General features: G+C 46.5%; 1 long non-coding RNA gene across 1 annotated transcript in view; it reads right to left on the bottom strand.

Annotated features, from left to right (window-relative positions):
- Nucleotides 1-439: 439 nt before the first annotated feature.
- The window catches only part of LOC146812392 (uncharacterized), a 153,519-nt gene continuing 135,678 nt past the window's right edge, over nucleotides 440-18,280 (bottom strand). The window contains exon 3 of the long non-coding RNA XR_014966844.1: nucleotides 440-647. This is a non-coding gene — a long non-coding RNA (uncharacterized LOC146812392). The remainder of the gene's footprint in view (nucleotides 648-18,280) is intronic.

Below are 18,280 nucleotides of genomic sequence, written 5' to 3'. Positions count from 1 at the left end.
GACGCAACCGTGGCTCAAACATTTGGCAAGGGCCTTGTAAATCTGCCCCTTAGGGCTTTATTTAGAATTTGGCCAATGGGTACTCCGTCACACACATTAAAGATATCCTATCTACCTCATTGCAAGTGCCATAGCATATAATGAACTTCTAATGAGACGGATGAGATGTTCGTCATATTTGTGACGGAGTAATCCCTTCCCCTCCCTCCCCCCAAGTTCTAAATCAGGCCAAATGTTAGGGGAAAACCGCAGCCATGTTTGGAGGGAGGAATTTCCATAGTCTGACAGACGTTCTGTGGTAAACAACATGTTTCAACATCTATTCTCAAATAAGGAAATGTTCTTTAGTACAAAGATTACCCATATTGTCACAGACAGGCTCAGTTTATTTTATTTGCATATATTTGTAAGGACAGAGAATGAATTACTCAGCACAATATTTAGTGTTCTGCCTTTTTTAATAGTTGAATAGAACACATCTTCATGCAAAGACATCATTCATGCCTTGGAAGTGAAGCTGAGGCTTAGCAGACAGAGGCAAGCAACAGATTAGATTCAACAGGTTTAATCAATCTCTGGATCCTGTTGGTCTGTGCATAATCGACCTGGCTGCCGTTTTGGCGTCCCCACTGGTATGGCCGGCTAACCTGAGAAAAAGAAACCAACACAACATATTTTCAACATCATTTAACAATAGCAAATTTGTATGAAGCATATTTAATATATCCATATTTTTGTGCATTAACATTAACCAAATCCTCAAACAAAGTTAATGATACATCACTTTCACTAACGTAAAAAGACATCCAGGGAATGTTGTCAAAATGCATCTCAAAGCCCCTATGGGCATCATCAGACAATGTAACATTCGGGAATGTCTATTATTGGTGGTTGTGCAGGACTAGGAGAAGTGGATATTTTTTCTCCCCATTATATGCTCCTTTACCACAATCATACAGCATATTTACATATTTAGTACACCTTTTTTCAAATGGTAAGGTAATTGTTAAACTTTCGCTGGTGCTTGATGCTTTCTCTGCTTTTTACTCCTGATTTTGACTAAATCTGATGCATGTGCTTGGAAATTTCACAAGTAGGTTGAGGCCAGTGTCTCACACTCATTTAGAATTTGACCTTGTGGGAGCCCATCATAAATTGGCAAGACTCCCTCCCCGCCAGTTTCACAGTTTGCCCCCCTCATTCTGCATGGGAAAACACCAAGGGGCATATTTACAAGCCCCTATCGCCAAGGGAAAGTCACTTTTTACGATGTTCCAGTGGCGATAGGGGCTTCACCTTATTTACGAGGCAGAATTAAGCCACTTAAAGTGGCTTAATGCTGCTTTGTAAATATGGCCCCCTTTCACGCTATGCTTGGTGTGAAAGGGGTGGGTAATGGGTGTTGCTGTGGGCGGTCCACCTGAACACCCATTGATTCTGAGACTGCCCCCTATTTACAAGGGAGGCGTAAATAGGAGGCAGCGCCAGAATTAAGACCAGGGACCTGGTCTTACCCTGGTTCAACGAGGAGAAATGTTTAATTTCTCCTAGTTTTTGCTGTTTTCATGTGTGCTGCAAAGTCCCCCTTCCTGCACATAAACAATAATTTTTTGAAAATGCAGGTTTGCAACATCTATGTGTGCTGCATACAGACCCCTTGCACTATGGTGCAAGGGTGCTCCATTGGCACTAGGCGGCTAAGTGTAGCGCCAGCGCAGGGGCAAACCTCAGGGGCTGCACTGTATTCTTGTAAGTATGGTGCAGCCCTGCGTTTCTGAAGTGGCAGAGTGAAGCATTAAGCCAGGAAGGCTTCCTTGTAAATATGCCCTCAAGTTTCTGGAGGCATGGCTTTGCCATTGGGAAAGTTTCACTGATGGACAGTCCACCACAAGGCCATCGGTCAATGGACAGCAGAAGGACTGCCCTATTTGGGGTGGTCCTTCTGATGTATAATATTCAAGGAAAAGCATGAAGGTCCAGAACAAGCAACAATGCAAAAGAACTCTCACCACACCAGGGCCATTTGTTTTTTTTTTGTTTGTTTTCCAGAAACAAACAGTTACTATAGAGTTTTTTTTGTGAAGAATAAAAACGTTTGCAGACCAGGGTCACTACAACATGGTGCTACTGTTTGGCATACGTCTGTGCCTCTGTACAACTGGCAGGTTGGCTGGGATTGTCTTTTTGTTTAGACGCACAAATGCTATGATTCCTCATGTTTTCTATACAATGAACTTCCCCATCCTAAATTCTCACCTCCCCTCAAAACAAGATGGAAGCTATTTAGACCTGTTGAAGTATTGCATTCCTCCCAGTTGCCTTTCTAGCTGATGTGTCCAGGAGCCCACTAGAGAGCACCTCCTCTGCTACCATCAACTGCTAGATTCTACACTGCATAGAGATGAAGTTAGAAAACTCCCTAAAGCTATGGGAAGGCTGCAGTCATCTTTGGGAGGAGCCATGAGAATGAAGCTATGGGAAGGCTGCAGCCATTTTTAGGAGGAGCCAGGAGCCATATTTGGGAGAAGCCAGGAACCTGAAGCTATGGGAAGGCTGCAGCCATCTTTGGGAGGGGACGGAAGCCTGGAGCTTTGGGAAGGCTGCAGCCATCTTTGGGAGGTATCAGGAGCCTGAAGCTTTGGGAAGGCTGCAGCCATCTTTGGAATGGGTCAGGAGACTGAAGTTCTGGGAAGGCTGCAGCCATCTTTGGGAGAAGCCAGGAGTGTGGCAGCTAGTAATGAAAACTTATAATACCACCACTGGGTCGGATACTAAGGAATAACACTAAAGTATGTTGTGGTTGTAAAACACATTTTAAAATTTTTATTATTGGCCATATATAACGCCATTTGCGCTGCAGAACGCGCAATGTAATTCTTTTTATTTATTTATTTATTTACTTAACGTATGCCGGAGTTTACTACCCTCCACCCTGCCCCTCCCCCGGCCCGCCTCACCGCCCCGCAGCACTCCCTCCAGGATCCGCAACTGGATTTATCAAGCCACTCAAGGCCACCTTGTGTGGCCCTCAGTGGCTTGAAAAATCTAGACTAATGAAAGGTAGAACAAATCGCTTCCTTGTGTTACTCTGCAGCAGGTAGGCTGCCATGGGTGGATAGTTGGAATGCAAACTTTTTACCAAATAAAGGGAAGCTTTTATTTTTATCAGTCCTCGAAAAATATTAGAAACAGTACTATAATGATGCAATCAGCCTAAAAGTAAGGCACACCACACATTACCCAGACATTATTTTTCTAATGCATTATGATATAAAGAAGACTTTTGAAAGTCAAGCTCTGACTTACTGGATTAGACACAGCGCTCTAGAATCAATATTTATATGGGGGTCGGCATAGTTAATTTAAAAAATATTTTAATCTGGACTTTCATTACATGAATCGAATGATTCTAAGACTTGTACTCCTTGTTTGATTTAGGGAAGGCAACTGGATACTACTAGTTGCAAAGAATACATGGCCTCCTGCCAAAACATTGAGATTTGTAGACAGTTGAGGGCTAATTATATGCAGTGTTAATGCCGTTATTCATTAAATCGGAGGAATGCATAGTGTCTGATGGAAGATCGTTTGTTCAAGAGTTTAACATGGCAATGTATTAGGCTGCATAAAATTATCTCGGGAAGTGTCATTCACCTTATGGTTCAGCCCACAAGCACCATACAGAATTGAGGAACCAGTAAGCACCTTCAGCCATTGGTTATTAACAGTGTCAGCCGCATTGTGGTACAGCCCACAGGCACCAGATAGAGTTGGCAAACCAGTAAGAACCTTCAGCCATTGGTTATTAACAGTGCCATCGGCATTGTAGTTCATTCAGCCCACAGGCACCATACAGAGTTGGGGTATCAGTAAGCATCTTCAGCCATTGGTTATTAAAAGTGTCATCCGCATTGTGGTTCAGCCCACAAGCACCATACAGAGTTGGGGAACCAGCAAGCACCTTCAGCCATTGGTTATTAACAGTGTTATCAGCATTGTGGTTCAGCCCACAGGCACCATACAGAGTTGGGGAATCAGAAAGCACCTTCAGCCATTGGTTATTAACAGTGTCATCTGCATTGTGGTTCAGCCCACAGGTACCCTCTTGAGTTGGGGAACCAGTAAGCATCTTCAGACATCGGTTATTAACAGTGTCATCCGCATTGTGGTTCAGCCCACAGGCACCATACAGAGTTGGGGAACCAATAAGCACCTTCAGCCATTGGTTATTAACAGTGCCATCAACCTTATAGTTCAGCCCACTGGCACCATACAGAGTTGGAGAACCAGTAAGCACCTTCAGCCATTGGTTATTAACAGTGTCATCCACATTGTGGTTCTGCCCGCAGGCACCATACAGAGTTTGGGAACCACTAAGCGCCTTCAGCCATTGGTTATTGACAGTGTCATCCACATTGTGGTTCATTAAGCCCATAGGCACCATACAGTGTGGAGGAATGAGTAAGGGCATTCAGCCATTGGTTGCTGGAAGTGTCACTCTTCTTGTTGTTCTGCCCCCCCCCCCCCCCCCCCCGGAAGCATACAGAGTGGAGTGACCAATAAGCCCCTTCAGCCATTAGTTTTACTGCCAGCTTTATTCACATTTTTAGTCAGTCGGCAGGACAAATATTGGGTGTTTTCAGTGTCATGCACTCTGGGTTGCAGCAATTCATCAGCCTGATGCCACTGCTACCCACTGCTACTTTTAAGTGGAGTTTCTAATTTTATTTGGAACAACATCCAAATGTACATATGAAAATAACAAAGCACTGTTGTTTGTGCTGTAAAGTCAAGAATGTATTTCAAACACTTTTAACATCTGAAGTGAGTATAAAGCTGCTGTTAGCAGGCAACTGTAAACTTCATACCCAGTTGTCTTGCTACACGTCTGCAGTTTGGTAGTGAGGACTGAGGTGCATATTTATCAAATAATCATGCAGCGCAGAGCAGCAAGTCACCTTACTGCGCTGCGTAGAAGGGAAAGAGCAGCAATGCGCTCTACTTAAAAATATACAGCGCATTCATGTATTTCCCAGTGCTGGAACACAATGTGCTACCTAGCACCAATGCAGGCACCCTTGAAGAATGCAGCACACATAGAAAGAGAAAGTTACGAAGTAAAATAAAGATATTTCTTCTTGTTATGTCTAAAATTGGGGAGGCACAGCATTTTTACACAATCCCAGGTTTACCACAGATGGTAAATCTGGGAATACACCAAAATCCATGGGTGGTGTGTGGGAACACCCGTGCTCCCCCATGGAATGCCTCTGTGGGGCAGAGTGACGCAACACAGTGATCTGCCCTGCGTTGCGTTAATCTAGACTTATCAAGCCACGCAAGGCTACACAAGGTGGCCTTGCGTGGCTTGATAAATCAAACTTACGAGTTGCGTCTCTTTTGTCTCTTCTTGTTTTTTTACAAAGCGATACCACCCGTTGATAAATTTACACCTGAAAGTTTTAATTTGTGCGTTGTGTTTCATGTACTTTGTTTCAATGAAAATGTGTACTCTGATTTGTAGTAGCCTATCTGACAAATTATATGTGTTTCTGTGTTACTGTGTCTGTGTAGCATGCTTCCCCTTTGCACCTGTTGAAGACATTTCAGCTGTGATGCAAAATGTTTAGGTCTGGTGTTTTGATTTTACTGAAATTATATGTCTAATATACTTACTTATAAGGGTCTCAGCCAGCCCCAGTCATCCATTGGTCAGCTATTCTGTCATTTGCATTTTTTTACCTGCCCACTGCAGCATAGGCATGGGTAATTGCTAGCCCATTCATCTATTGCCTAAATTTAAGTGCTGGCATTTTGGTCTCTCACATGAGCACATCCACACACAAGGTAGATGATCTCTTAAGTGCGAAGGTCTACTATGTGGATGTGTAATTTTTTAGACCAAAAATACTTTTGCTTTTAGACAAAGTTTTAGACTGAAGAGGGACCAGTAGCTTTCCTTTCAATACAGTTTTGAAAAAACCATGACAAAACAAACCGAACGGCTTGTGTCCCGTGCCATAACTAGTGGCTTTAGCAATGTTTGTTTTCTAGCTGATGTATCTTATCTGTTGCAGTCAGCACGTTCTCTGATATATCTTTAATGACATTATGAGACCTATCTTCATTACAGTGGGGATGGGAGTGCATCCTGATGTCAGCAATTTGAATCCTTTTGTTTTGGAGTGTAATGTACCATGGTTGAAACTTCTATTAGTACTATTGGTCACCCTCACGACAATGCTAAAATATCATTCTTTTGCATCTATTTTGAACAGGTGCTAAATGTGAGCAGTAATCCCTTGGATCAAGGAACACTTTGCGGAATTCCACCCAGTAAAACAACTGAGACACAATTATTCCCCATTTTGTGGGGATCTAACCCATTATGGTAAGGTACTAGTGTGCACAGTAATATTAATTTCAGATGCAGAATTTGCATCACACCAACACCATGAAACTCGTATTCAGGCCTTAGTGCGTTGAAGTTGACAGCAGTTCAGAGCCTTTGACAGTGGTTCAGAGCATTTAAATGTTGTACTTCTATGATCATCAGTTGCAACACTATTGTTATATTTAAATGTGGGCTCTAGCTCATCAAAAAGAGTCAAGAATATTTTATGGTGGATGGCTCAGTGAGCTAAAAGTTCCCTGCTTGCAAATGTGGCTCTCTGAAGTCTGTGAATTTAATTCCCGCAAGGTAGGCTCACCCTTCCATCCCTCCCAAGTGGGTAAATGGTGCAGTATTGCAGTAATGCAGTATTTAGAGAAACATTAAAAATAAATATTATTAAACTACGCATCTTGAAACATATTCTCCGTTGTATAGTCTATATATATTTAAGGACAACTTGAACAGCCCAGCCAAACGCTGCACTGGAAATTTAGTGCCATAGAGTGTTGATAAATAAATAGTATACTGTGACCAGAACTTCTATGAGAATAACTAGATACACTGTTTGTAATGTCAATATATATTTTGCACCACATTGCAAGTTTAATCCTGAGAATAAGGTTCTGATTATGGGGCCGATTACAATGTTGGGTCCGCCGACCGCTATTGCGGTGGTCAGGAGACCGACCGAAAAAGCAGTCTGCGGTTCACCTGCCCAGTGATGGTGGTCATAAAAGTGCCCTTTTACACTGCGGCTCGTATTGCGGCCTAGGAAAAAGGCTACAGCACAAGCTGCAGTGTAAAAGGGCACTTTGTGCACATCCATGCACCTTATGACAGTCACCATGTGGTGCATGTCACATGGTGCATGGATGTGTCGGGGGCACTACATGTGCCCTCGTTGCCACTTTAAAGTGGCTCAAGGGGCCCTGCTTGGGGCCCCAAAATTCCCTTTCCAGCTGCCTTTTCATGGCAATCAGACCACCATGAAAAGGCAGTCGGAAAGGGATTTCGAAATGGCACTGCCCCTATGGTAGGAATACGATTCTGACCGTCGCCCCCATGGGATCTTGAATCCTGTCGGAGGCTGTGGTCTTTCCCCCGACCTCTGCAGTCTAACTACCTGCATTGTTATGCGGCGGTTGGACTGATGGTCTGTCTGTTGGGCGGACCACCATCGGCGGCCTGTCTGCCCTACATTGTAATCAGCCCCTTCGTTTTTGGCAGACTGCCCGTCCTATGCCAGGGCGACAGAGTAAATGACTCCATCACTCTGACGTAGTTGATGGATGCCAGATTTTGACATGTAAGTCGGCCCGACGGACGATTCAAGCATTTACAGGAATCGCTGTCAAGGCTATTCCTGCCAATGCAATGTAACTTTGCTGGACGGCTCCTTCAAACATGATAGAATCATACGTTAAGTAAAACAAAAATTCTATTTTCAAAAAGAAAATCCAAAAGCAGAATTTTACTTTCTGAAAATAAAAAATACAGTGCGCCCTCTCACTATAGGAGTTTCCCTCCAATGCGAGGGCACATTGAGCACTCTTCAGTACTCCTTAACGCCAGGTTTTTCCTGGCAGTGACTGGGATTCAAAACGTCTATATGTCTGCCCATCTAAATAAGCCGGGCGAACTCATAGCCAAACCTACAACGGCCCTTACTTCTTTGGGCCTTTAAAGAAATTTGACGATGGAATAATCTCCACAATCGTCAAACTGTGGTCCCCTAGATTTAAAGAAACCATATTCTTGGTGGGGGAGTGAACTCCATCGCCGTTGTGATGGAGTTCCCTCTCTGCTAAGAAATAAATCTGGCCCTATGTCCAGAGTCCTTTTCAAGAGTGTTTCTACTAATGGCTAAATTCATTGATTTCAGGCTCAAAGTAAAGCTTTTTTTTTAGGGCGGGAGGAAACGTGTTCTAGATTTGTTCGCAGAATTGTTATCAAAGACGAGCACAGAGCCAGCAATCTGCAGCGCACATTCTCTCATGTATCAGTCTCCTCTCCACTCATCACTCAGCCTTTCACTGTTATAAAATAGATATTCTCCATTAACTGGTTGTCAAGAAGGCTTGGATTTATTCTTCTATGGTCCGCGGCCGGTTCCTGACAGATTCCAGCAGAATCTCCAAAGGAGAGCAAAGGATAGCATTTTGAATGTCTTTCTTAATGGCTGTGTCAAATTCAATCCAATAATGCTGCACTGTTTAACACAAATTATATTCCTGTACGTCACTTTCCCTGCTTTTATTACATTTCCAGTGACCACTCCTTGACTCTGCTGAAAAACACCAAAGAATGATTTAAAGGGGAACCAGACTTTATATTATGTAATGTGTATGCAAGAGGGATTGCGGGAGGAAAAGCTTCACCAACTATTGCCCTCTTGGATGCATTTGTAAATGATTTAGATGGCTCATATGTCCTGGTTATCGTAGGTGATTTAAATTGCACATTCGAGCCCCTAGGCTTAGATGATTACAGCCTTAGTATGGAGGAAGATCAGAATTGGGGGATACCATCTCTATCGCTGCCACCGGTTAATAAATGGACTGAGGCGGCACTACAGCTAAAAAGTCTAACCCTGTGGAGGGGGCTTAGGGCAGCTAATGGGAGATCTCCCTCAGACATGGAAGGTATTAATACCTTTTCTGACGGGATCAGAACCAGCAGAATCAATTATATCCTCCTTAGCTTGGAGCTATGGCCTAGACTTGTGGACATGTTGGTCCATCACAGACCAGAGAGCGATCACGATCCACTCTTACTAACTTTAGTTGGGAAGGGACTGGATCACCCTAAGGCTGCCCTGGAATCTGCAATAGGTGATGTAACTATGTCCCTAGATTGCCGACGGCTGAAATGGGCAGTAGTCCTTGAACACAAAGGTGCTCTAAAGCAGATTAAGTCCACTATTGAAGGCACCTTATCCCCTATTGGCTCTATAGTTAGTCTAGACAATTTTTCTCTAGACCTTATGAAGGCTCACGAGGATTTATGTGCTACATTAAAGTCCCTGTTTACAAAAAACAGAAGACCTTACAGGCATAATATAAAACGATTAACCAAGTGGTATGATGAGGCATGTGGAGTTGCATTTAAGCACCTCTCAAATGCAATTAAGTCAGGAGTACCTCACAAGGTCAAAATAGCAAGGGCAAATTACAATAAAGCACAATTGCAGGCTAAGAAGGCCTTTGACGAGGATAGGTGGGTAAGTTTAATCAATGCCAGCAAGGGGAAGAACTGGATCAAATTTTGGCAACTAGTCAAATGGGGCAGTGGTATGATTGATCCTACACCAGTTAATAATGTACCTCCTGAACTCTGGGTCGAGCATTATCAAGCTCAATTTGCCTCCCTGACTGGTAATGAAACAACTTACCCTGAAATCAACACTGAGGATGTTCTAACATTCGACAAAAGGGAGATAGAAAGGGTCTTAGATGGGATATCAGCAGGGAGGGCCCCCGGCCCGGATTGTATCCCGGCCGATATCTATAAACATGAAAGGAAGAACTGGACGGGATATATTTTTATCATCATAAATGCAATTGCTAGAGGTGCACCAATTCCAGATACATGGCATGGGGCTGAAATCATTCCCATTTACAAAAAGGGTGACCATGCCAGTCCTAGTAACTATAGGCCGATAAGCTTAATCGATACTTTACAGAAAATAGTGGCAAGACTTGTGCTAGGTAGGGTTAATGAATGGGCAATAGACCAGAATGTTCTATCTACCTACCAAGCGGGTTTCAGACCCCACGTCCGCACCATTGATCAAGTTTTTAGATTTAGGATGATTTATTGGAATACGTAATCCTTGCAGGGGGGACCCTTTATGCAGGTTTTGTTGACCTAAAATCAGCATTTGATTTAGGGCCACGTCATAAGCTATGGGATTCCATAAAGGAGGCTGGGATGCCTCTGGAAATTCTAGGCTTCATTATCAAATTGCATGAGGCGAACTATGCCCAGGTAAGGTGGGGACAGCAGGGCGACTTGACTGATAGGTTCCCAGTTAATAAGGGAGTGCACCAAGGATGTGTGCTTGCCCCTACCCTATTCTCCCTGTTTATAAACAGGGTAATCACTTATTACACTGATTTTCCAACCGATGCTCCATCTCTTGCCGGTTCAAGGGTTCCCCTTTTAATGTTTGTAGACCATACTTTAATTTTATCTAAAACTCAATCGGGTCTTCAACGAGCCCTGGACAGATTTACTAAGTTCATGGAGCTGCATAAACGTAAATCAATAAAAGGCAGAGTAGAAATGAAAAAAGCTCCTTTGGAACAAACTGATACCTGTACATACTTAGGAGTGACTATGGGTAGGAGGATGAACTGGACACCACAGTTAGATGTCCTAGTTCTTGGACATAATCAGCTAGCAGGAGCCCTACTAAAACAACATCGACTTTCCATCACTAAACCGGTAGGGCCTGCTATAACGATTTATAATGGGAAAATAAGAGCCTCCATAATTTATGGTGCAGAACTTTGGGGGTTCGAAAATGTACTAGCCCTAGTTCCGGCACAAAACAAGTTTCTGAGAACATTGACCACCCTCCCACAATCTACTCCAATTAGGCTCTTGTTACTAGACCTGGGTTGTACTTCTATTGATGAGGTGGCGGGATTTAGACCTCTAGCATACTGGAGGAGGCTATGGACCACCCCAGAATTGGCGTCCTATGCTAATGCTTTAATGTATATTAGAAATGCTGATCTGTCTTCAAAAATTAAATGGTTGCAGAAGCTTAAGTGCAATCTGCTTGACATGGGCCTTAGACACCTGTGGGAAGACCCGATAGGGAACTCATTCCCCAATAAAGAAGAGTATAAAGCACTATACTGGGATATGAACACTAAGAAGACTCTGCCGGTGGTGGGCAGTAATTCGCCCACAGGTATCTTTCTGGAACACACGATTGCAGCGGAAGTTGAGGCCTACTGGAATCTGATTACGAAACCTGGTGACAGGAAATTATATCACCAATTCAGAGTGGGCACTCTCCCGTTAAGATCTTTCACTGCAAAATGGAATAAGGTGTCAGAAACTAACTGCCCCTCGTGTTCATCCCAGGAGGAGTTAATAACTCACATATTGTTTGTGTGCCCGGCCTACAAGGGCCCTCGTCGAAGATGGCTGAAGCCGTTGTGCTTAATAGACAGCAGATCGGGTATGACAGCTTTGCGCATTTTGTTAACAAACACACAAGCAGATATTGTTATTGCCGTGACGAAATTGCTTAGCTGGTCCTGGGCACTGCGAAGAAAAAATCTCCCTGTTTCAGGAATTACTATTTGAGTACACTACTGGCATGCGGGTATTCCCATTGTAGGTTTTTTTTTTTTTAAATGGTTTTATATGGTTTTATATGGAATTATTCCTTCCTTATCAGAATTGTATGTTTTTAGGTTAATATTCTTTTCACGACACTTTTTATTATTGTACCGTGTCTTTTATGATTGAAATTATCGAATAAAGACGTATTGAATTGAAATTGAATTGATTTAAAGGAGAGGTCTATGGGTAATCCCTGCTCCACAACAACTTGTTGGTCTTGTGTTTACTTGTGGTAGGTGCTATTGCCACTACTGGGGCTGGCCTTTCTACCCAGAAATTCATGAACATTTTGTGTGCTCATAAAGCTTGTCACTGAGTTTTTCACCATGCATGGTACTGGACTTACTCCAACTCTGAGCTGGAGTAAATTTACCACTGTTTTGTTTCCTCTTTGGCAGTAGTAACTTAAGAAGTTTAGTTAGTGGCTAGCAGGGGGCTTACTCCTTTGGGCATGTGGGTGTGTCCCTCCTTAATATACTCCTTACTCATCCATAAAGCCTTCCCATTTAGTAGTAGGCATTCCAATTTTCCAGCTACCCCAGGTCTCTTCCACATTTACTACTACGTAGTAGACTTTCTTATGTGAGGATGTTCCCTAGAAAAGTAAGAAAGAGGTGTAGGTGGATGCTTCCACCCATAGGTTTGTGAACTAAATTTTGTTACAAGTAAGCATAACTACTGTAGTATGCTACTTAATATGTTACAAAAGGCTTGTTTTGATTGTGACTCACTCTCCTTCACTATGTGTGAGAACAGTGCATGGTAGAGTGGCGAGTTATATTTAGATTTATCTGGTTAGTGAGCTGAAAAGAGTTTGTATGTTTTCCTAACTATAGCTAAGCTTTAACTTTGTTTTTTTCATAGAATTTTGATGTTTTTTAAAAAAAAGGTTTAATAAAAATGAGTTTCAAGTCTAGAGTCCAGTGTCGTCAAGTGGAGTGTTGTTATGTGGAGTGTCATACTGTACTGTGGATTATAGTGTTTACTGTGGCTGAGAGTGTTGTAAAGTCTATTGTCATAGAGTGGAGCATTTTAGAGAGGAATAGAGTTGAGTAGAGTATAGTGAAGTGGCTTGGCGTACAGTGAAGTAAAGTGTCATTGAGTGTAGTGGCATGATGCCTCATATAGTGGAGTCAGGTATTGCGGAGTGGAGAAGTGACTTGTACAGTGGACAGCTGTGTTGTACAGTAAAGAAGGATGTTGTACACTGTCATAGAGTGGAGTAGAGTGTTTTAGAGAGCAATAGGATGAAGTACAGTGCCATAGAGTGGTGTATCATCATGCAGAGTGTCGTAGAGTGCTGTAGAGGAGAGGGTCGTAGAGTGGAGTGCTGTGGCATGTAGTGGAGTGGTGTATTGTAGAAAGGAGTGGCGTGTTGTAGAGTGTCATACAGTGTAGTAAAGTGGGGTAGAGTGGATGGGCATAGAGTGGAGTAGTGTGTCATAGAGGGACAATGAGTGTAGTACAGTGTTATAGAGTGAAGTTGCATACTGTAGACTGGAGTGTCGGACAGTGGAGTGGCATAGAGTATGGTACAGTGGCATAGAGTGTGATAAAGTGTAGAAGAGTGTAGTATAGTGAAGTGGAGTACAATGGAGTGGGCAAGCGTAGAGTGGAGTGGTGTCATTGAGTGAAGTGGAGTGTCATAGACTATAGTGGTGTGGAGTACAGTAGAATGGAGTGGCATAGCAGACATTAAAGTAAAGTGTCATAAATTGGAGTACCATGTTGCACATTAGAGTGTAGACAGTTTAGTGTGGCATACAATTTAGTCATGTTTTGTAGAGTGGAGTGGTGTACAGTACAGTACAGTGTTGTCGAGTGTGGCAGATTTGGATGGCATACAGTTATATAGAGTTTTATAGAGTACAATGACATAGAGTGGCATAGAGTGGAATGGTGTAGAGTGGAATACTGTGTCATAGAGTTGAGTGCAGTTAAGTGGTGTGCAGTGGCATATAAAGAGTTGCGTATAGTGTTGTTTAGTGGACTAGAATATTGTAGCACAGCATAGAGTTGAGTAGTGTGTTCTTTAGAGGCATAAAGTATACTTCAGTGTTGTACAGTGGAATTTATGGGGTCTAGACTGGAGTGAAGTGTGGGAGAGTGGCATACAGTGTTGTGAAATGGGTGATGCTTAGAGTACAGTATTGTGTCAAACAGTGGAGCTGTTTTGAGTGGAATGTGGTACAGTAGCTCAGGGTAAGGTAAAGTTTTAAAGAGCGAAGTAAAGTCGAGTGGAGTGGCATAACTTAAAGTAGAATAGAGTGCATTGGTGTGTCATAGAGTAGAGCAGCATGGAGTGTAGTGTAGTGGGGTACAATAGGCAGTAAATAGAGTGGAGTGCAGTGTTGTAGCATAGAAAGTGTTTTATGGTAGAATTAAATGTTGTACAATGAAGTCTACAGGCATAGAGTGAGTATAGAGTTGGACAGGGGAGTGTACGAGGATAGGGTGAAATTGAGTCTTGTGCCATAAGGTGTAGTAGACTTATATAGAGTGGAGGAGAGTGTCCTCCAGTGGTGAGGAGTAGAGTGGAGTGGCTTGTATTATAGTGGCATAAAGTGGGTTACTGTACAGTGGAAGAGAATACAGTGAAATAGCGTACAGTGGAATACCGTACAGTGTATTTCTCAAACAGTGGCTAGTATATGGTAGAACTAGAATGTATAAGAGGAAAATACATTATGGTGCCGATTACGATCCTGTAAAAACCGGGTACGAACCGTCGGACGGAGCATATTCTCCGTCCGACGCGTACCCGGTCGCAACAAAATACAAACATGGAAGTACGATTCGCACGGACGCAACAGTTCCGTACGCTTCGAACAAAAGCCCGAACGACTAAAAAAACCATAAAAATGTGATCTGGGAAAGCGCTGACGCGACGTCGGTACGCACGCAGCCTGCCAATCACGAACCAGGAATCACGATTCGCACCGACGTCATCCCGAACGGTGAATATTTTCCGCCAGCCAAAAACTGCCGGGAAATCAGGACGACGCGAACAAGGAGTACCTGTACGTGACGGACAGACATGGACCCGAACCTACGTGTCATTCCGGCCCTCATAGCAGTCGACCTCCTCCACAGGTTACGACGCAGATGCCGCAGAAGGTCAGAACAACAAAGGGAGGGGGGAAAGGGGGGGGGCAGGACCAGGGGCAGGCCACAAAACCCCCACCCAAGTCACACAGCACACATGCCCTGGACATACCTGACCCCCAGGCCCTGGTCACTACGAGGAGGTGGGGGCGTGTCCAGCAAAGCCAGCGTCCGCCACAACGGAAGTGCTTGACGATGCGAACCGGCAACACAACCATACAGGTACGTCCCGTACCCACGCCTTAAGAGCGTGGGTACGAGTCGTACCCCGCCCACACCTACGTCATCCCAACAATGGCGGGACGGCTGTACCCACGTGGCAAAGGCCTGGGTACGGCCCGCACAAGCATCACATAGCGTGGGGACGCATATGTACGGACCGTACCCCCACCCCCATATGCATGGAGCGTACCCCCACCCCAACAGTGTAAGTACTTTCCGTACCCTCACCCGCGGACGTATGGAGCGTACCCCCACCCCAACCGTGTAAGTACGACCCGTACCCTCACCCGCGGACGTATGGAGCGTACCCCCACCCCAACAGTGTAAGTACGGAGCGTACCCCCACCCCAACAGTGTATGTACGGACCCTACCCCCACCCGTGTATGTACGGAGCGAACCCACACCTGCGTATGTATGGAGCGTACCCCCACCCCAACAGTGTAAGTACGACCCGTACCCTCACCCGCGGACGTATGGAGGGTACCCCCACCCCAACAGTGTAAGTACGAACCGTACCCCCACCCGTGTATGTTCGGAGCATACCCCCACCCCAACAGTGTATGTACAGACCCTACCCCCACCTCGTATGCATGGAGCGAACCCACTCCCGTGTATGTATGGAGCATACCCCCACTCCAACAGTGAATGTACGACCCGTACCCTCACCCGCGGACGTATGGAGCGTACCCCCACCCCAACAGTGTAAGTACGGACCGTACCCCCACCCGTGTATGTTCGGAGCGCACCCCCACCCCAACAGTGTATGTACGGGCTCTACCCCCACCCGTGTATGTACGGAGCGAACCCACACCTGCGTATGTATGGAGCGTACCCCCACCCCAACAGTGTAAGTACGACCCGTACCCTCACCCGCGGAGGTATGGAGCGTACCCCCACCCCAACAGTGTAAGTACGAACCGTACCCCCACCCGTGTATGTTCGGAGCATACCCCCACCCCAACAGTGTATGTACAGACCCTACCCCCACCTCGTATGCATGGAGCGAACCCACTCCCGTGTATGTATGGAGCGTACCCCCACTCCAACAGTGAATGTACGACCCGTACCCTCACCCGCGGACGTATGGAGCGTACCCCCACCCCAACAGTGTAAGTACGGACCGTACCCCCACCCGTGTATGTTCGGAGCGCACCCCCACCCCAACATTGTATGTACGGACTCTACCCCCACCCGTGTATGTACGGAGCGAACCCACACCTGCGTATGTATGGAGCATACCCCCACCCCAACAGTGTAAGTACGACCCGTACCCTCACCCGCGGACGTATGGAGCGTACCCCCACCCCAACAGTGTAAGTACGGACCGTACCCCCACCCGTGTATGTTCGGAGCGTACCCCCACCCCAACAGTGTATGTACGGACCCTACCCCCACCTCGTATGCATGGAGCGAACCCCCACCCGTGTATGTATGGAGCGTACCCCCACCCCAACAGTGCCTCTCACTGCCTCAGGACCTGCCTGGACGCTCTGCTGTTTGAAGGGGGAAGGCTGCTTCACTACTCTGCTGCGGGACTGCGAGGACCACGGTGCTCAGCGCTCAGCTGATTAGACTCACCTGGTTCCTCTTCCCGCTCCTGCCTCCACCATCCACGCCACGCCACGCCTCGCGGCCCCCGCTTCGCGGGGGCCGCTCGTTGGGTCTGATTGCTTAAAAACTTGGTTGGTGCTCAATCCCATTGTGCCTCTCACTGCCTCAGGACCTGCCTGGACGCTCTGCTGTTTGATGGGGGAAGGCTGCTTCACTACTCTGCTGCGGGACTGCGAGGACCACGGTGCTCAGCGCTCAGCTGATTAGACTCACCTGGTTCCTCTTCCCGCTCCTGCCTCCACCATCCATGCCACGCCTCGCGGCCCCCGCTTCGCGGGAGCCGCTCGTTGGGTCTGATTGCTTAAAAACTTGGTTGGTGCTCAATCCCATTGTGCCTCTCACTGCCTCAGGACCTGCCTGGACGCTCTGCTGTTTGAAGGGGGAAGGCTGCTTCACTACTCTGCTGCGGGACTGCGAGGACCACGGTGCTCAGTGCTCAGCAAATTAGACTCACCTGGTTCCTCTTCCCGCTCCTGCCTCCACCATCCACGCCACGCCTCGCGGCCCCCGCTTCGCGGGAGCCGCTCGTTGGGTCTGATTGCTTAAAACTTGGTTGGTGCTCAATCCCATTGTGCCTCTCACTGCCTCAGGACCTGCCTGGACGCTCTGCTGTTTGAAGGGGGAAGGCTGCTTCACTACTCTGCTGCGGGACTGCGAGGACCACGGTGCTCAGCGCTCAGCTGATTAGACTCACCTGGTTCCTCTTCCCGCTCCTGCCTCCACCATCCACGCCACGCCTCGCGGCCCCCGCTTCGCGGGGGCCGCTCGTTGGGTCTGATTGCTTAAAAACTTGGTTGGTGCTCAATCCCATTGTGCCTCTCACTGCCTCAGGACCTGCCTGGACGCTCTGCTGTTTGATGGGGGAAGGCTGCTTCACTACTCTGCTGCGGGACTGCGAGGACCACGGTGCTCAGCGCTCAGCTGATTAGACTCACCTGGTTCCTCTTCCCGCTCCTGCCTCCACCATCCATGCCACGCCTCGCGGCCCCCGCTTCGCGGGAGCCGCTCGTTGGGTCTGATTGCTTAAAAACTTGGTTGGTGCTCAATCCCATTGTGCCTCTCACTGCCTCAGGACCTGCCTGGACGCTCTGCTGTTTGAAGGGGGAAGGCTGCTTCACTACTCTGCTGCGGGACTGCGAGGACCACGGTGCTCAGCGCTCAGCAGATTAGACTCACCTGGTTCCTCTTCCCGCTCCTGCCTCCACCATCCACGCCACGCCTCACGGCCCCCGCTTCGCGGGAGCCGCTCGTTGGGTCTGATTGCTTAAAAACTTGGTTGGTGCTCAATCCCATTGTGCCTCTCACTGCCTCAGGACCTGCCTGGACGCTCTGCTGTTTGAAGGGGAAAGGCTGCTTCACTACTCTGCTGCGGGACTGCGAGGACCACGGTGCTCAGCGCTCAGCTGATTAGACTCACCTGGTTCCTCTTCCCGCTCCTGCCTCCACCATCCACGCCACGCCTCGCGGCCCCCGCTTCGCGGGAGCCGCTCGTTGGGTCTGATTGCTTAAAAACTTGGTTGGTGCTCAATCCCATTGTGCCTCTCACTGCCTCAGGACCTGCCTGGACGCTCTGCTGTTTGAAGGGG

The sequence above is a fragment of the Triturus cristatus genome, chromosome 7 (genome assembly GCF_964204655.1).
Source record: "Triturus cristatus chromosome 7, aTriCri1.1, whole genome shotgun sequence".
Lineage (NCBI taxonomy): Eukaryota > Metazoa > Chordata > Amphibia > Caudata > Salamandridae > Triturus > Triturus cristatus.
Note: the sequence above shows the minus strand (reverse complement) of the source record. Positions and strands in the feature narration are given on the sequence as shown.